The sequence below is a fragment of the Oncorhynchus kisutch genome, linkage group LG15, assembly GCF_002021735.2.
Source record: "Oncorhynchus kisutch isolate 150728-3 linkage group LG15, Okis_V2, whole genome shotgun sequence".
Taxonomy (NCBI): Eukaryota; Metazoa; Chordata; class Actinopteri; order Salmoniformes; family Salmonidae; genus Oncorhynchus; species Oncorhynchus kisutch.
In genome coordinates, this window is record NC_034188.2 from 35604475 (window position 1) to 35608195 (window position 3721).

A 3721-nucleotide genomic window follows, 5' to 3' on the forward strand; every position below is an offset into this window, starting at 1 on the left:
CCAAATCACTTCAGAGATTATCATTCGTAATTAAGGGAATGATTTCATTACCGTCACTTTGTAATAATAACTGGGTTGCTCGACGAAAGCCTAGGTAATTGGGAAATGATGTGTTTTTATCATGTACTTTGTTAACTGTACCTTTAATGAGGGCGGCAGGGTAGCCTAGTGGTTAGAGTTTTGGATTAGTAACCGAAAGGTTGCAAGTTCAAATCCCCCAGCTGACAAGGTACAAATCTGTCGTTCTGCCTCTGAACAGGCAGTTAACCCACTGTTCCTAGGCCGTCATTGAAAATAAGAATTTGTTCTTAACTGACTTGCCTAAAGAAAAAAGGTAAAATAAAAAAAATGATGACATTGTTATTTGTAAATAGTCCGTACAATTGAATGCGCTGTTATGGCAGAAATCGGTTATCGAAACAAACTCCTCTGGTTCTGGCTTGTATATTTTTGTTTCTAATGTTCGTTTTAACATTGCTCTCTAATTTTGCATTGAGTTTTGTTTTCTTTACACTTTTGTATACTGTAACACATTATGGAGGAGAATGGCAAATGTTTATTGAAGAGATTGCATCACTCATTGAGCTAAACTATCAATGAACCACACTCCATTGACCACAATTGGATTTAGGGTCTTAGCCAATTGAAGCTTACATTACAGTTAAAGAAGGATTTTTAAGCTTTGAGACAATTGAGACATGGATTGTGTATGTGTGCCATTCAGAGCATGGATGTAGCAGGTGACAAGAGCTCCAATTGGCTAAGATATACAGTTGAAGTCGGAAGTTTACATACACCTTAGCCAAATACATTTAAACTCAGTTTTTCACAATTCCTGACATTTAATCCAAGTAGAAATTCCCTGTTTTAGGTCAGTTAGGATCACCACTTTATTTTAAGAATGTGAAATGTCAGAATAATAGTAGAGAGAATGATTAATTTCAGCTTTTATTTCTTTCATCACATTCCCAGTGGGGCAGAAGTTTACATACACTCAATTAGTATTTGGTAGCATTGCCTTTAAATTGTTTAACTTGGGTTAAACATTTCAGGTAGCCTCACAAGCTTCCCACAATAAATTGGGGGAATTTTGGCCTATTCCTCCTGACAGAGCTGGTGTTACTGAGTCAGGTTTGTAGGCCTCCTTGCTCGCACACGCTTTTTCAGTTCTGCCCACAAATTTTCTGTAGGATTGAGGTCAGGGCTTTGTGGTGGCCACTCCAGTACCTTGATTTTGTTGTCCTTAAGCCATTTTGCCACAACTTTGGAAGTATGCTTGGGGTCATTGTCCATTTGGAAGACCCATTTGCAACCAAGCTTTAACTGATGTCTTGAGATGTTGCTTCAATATATCCAAATAACTTTCCGTCCTCATGATGCCATCTATTTTGTGCAGTGCACCAGTCCCTCTTGCAGCAAAGCACCCCCACAACATGATGCTGCCACGATTTGCTTCATGGTTGGAATGGTGTTCTTCGGCTTGCAAGCCTCCCCCTTTTCCCTCCAAACCTAACGATGGTCATTATGGCCAAACAGTTCTATTTTTGTTTCATCAGACCAGAGGACATTTCTTCAAAAAGTATGATCTTTGTTCCCATGTGCTGTTTCAAACCGTAGTCTGGCTTTTTTATGGCAGTTTTGGAGCAGTGGCTTCTTCCTTGCTGAGCAGCCTTTCAGGTTATGTCAGAATAGGACTCGTTTTACTGTGGATATTGATACGTTTGTGCCAGTTTCCTCCAGGATCTTCGCACGGTACTTTGCTGTTGTTCTGGGTTGATTTATACTTTATAAAGTATAAATCAAAGTATAAAGTACGTTCATCACTAGGAGACAGAACGCGTCTCCTTCCTGAACGGAATGATGGCTGTGTGGTCCCATGGTGTTTATACTTGCGTACTATTGTTTGTACAGATGAACGTAGTACGTCCAGGTGTTTGGAAATTGCTCCCAAGGATGAACCAGACTTGTGGAGGTCTACAATTGTTTTTCTTAGGTCTTTGCTGATTTCTTTTGATTTTCCCATGATGTCAACCAAAGAGGCACTGAGTTTGAAGGTAGGCCTTGAAATAAATCCACAGGTAGACCTCCAATTGACTCAAATGATGTCAATTAGCCCGTCAGAAGCTTCTAAAGCCATGCCATCATTTTCTGGAATTTTCCAAGCTGTCTAAAAGCACAGCCAACTTAGTGTATGTAAACTTCTGACCCACTGGAATTGTGAATTATAAGTGAAGTAATCTGTAAACAATTGTTGGAAAAATTACTTGTGTCATGCACAACCTAACCAACTTGCTAAAACTATAGTTTGTTAACAAGAAATTTGTGGAGTGGTTGAAAAACAAGTTTTAATGACTACAACCTAAGTGTATGTAAACTTCCCAACTTCAACTGCCTCTATACGCCTATGTAGATATTCCATACAAAATCTGCCATTTCCGGCTACAATAGTCATTTACAACATTAACAATGTCTACACTGTATTTCTGATCAATTTTATGTTATTTTAATGGACAAGAAAATAGTTTTTCTTCCAAAAACAAGGACACACACTACCGTTCACTTAGGGGTTCACTTGGGATCACTTAGAAATGTCCTTGTTTTTGAAAGAAAAAAGAAAAAAAGTCCATTAAAATAACATCAAGTTAATCAGAAATACAGTGTAGACATTGTTAATGTTGTAAATGACTATTGTAGCTGGAAACAGCAGATTTTATATGGAATATCTACATAGGCGTACAGAGGCCCATTATCAGAAACCATCAATCCTGTGTTCTAATGGCACGTTGTGTTAGCAAGAGCACCAGTACATTAGAGTGTGTAGTTTGAGAAACAGACACCTCAGAAGTCCTCAACTGGCAGCTTCATTAAAAAGTACCCGCAAAACACCAGTCTCAACGTCAACAGTGAAGGGGCGACTTCGGGATGCTGGCCTTCTAGGCAGAGTTGCAAAGAAAAAGCCATATCTCAGACTGGCCAATAAAAGGAAAAGATTAAGAATGGCAAAAGAACATAGACACTGGACAGAGGAACTCTGCCTAGAAGGCCAGCATCCCGGAGTCACCTCTTCACTGTTGACGTTGAGACTGGTGTTTTGCGGGTACTTTTTAATGAAGCTGCCAGTTGAGGACTTGTGAGGTGCCTGTTTCTCAAACTAGACACTCTAATGTACTTGTCCTCTTGCTCAGTTGTGCAACGGGGCCTCCCACTCCTCTTTCTATTCTGGTTAGGGCCAGTTTGCACTGTTCTGTGAAGGGAGTAGTACACCGTGTTGTATGAGATCTTCAGTTTCTTGGCAATTTCTCGCATGGAATATCCTTAATTTCTCAGAACAAGAATAGACTGATGAATTTCGGAAGAAAGTTATTTTTTTCTGTCCATTTTGAGCCTGTAATCAAACCCACAAATGCTGATACTCAACTAGCCCAAAGAAGGCCAGTTCTTAAAAAATATATATTTTACCTTTATTTAACTAGGCAAGTCAGTTAAGAACAAATTCTTATTTTCAATGACAGCCTAGGAACAGTGGGTTAACTGCCTGTTCAGGGGCAGAACAACAGATTTGTACCTTGTCAGCTCAGGGGTTTGAACTTGCAACCTTCTGGTTACTAGTCCAACGCTCTAACCACTGTGCTACCCTGCTCAACAGTTTTCAGCTGTGCTAACATAATAGAAAAAGGGTTTTCTAATGATCAATTAGCCTTTTAAAATGATAAACCTGGAT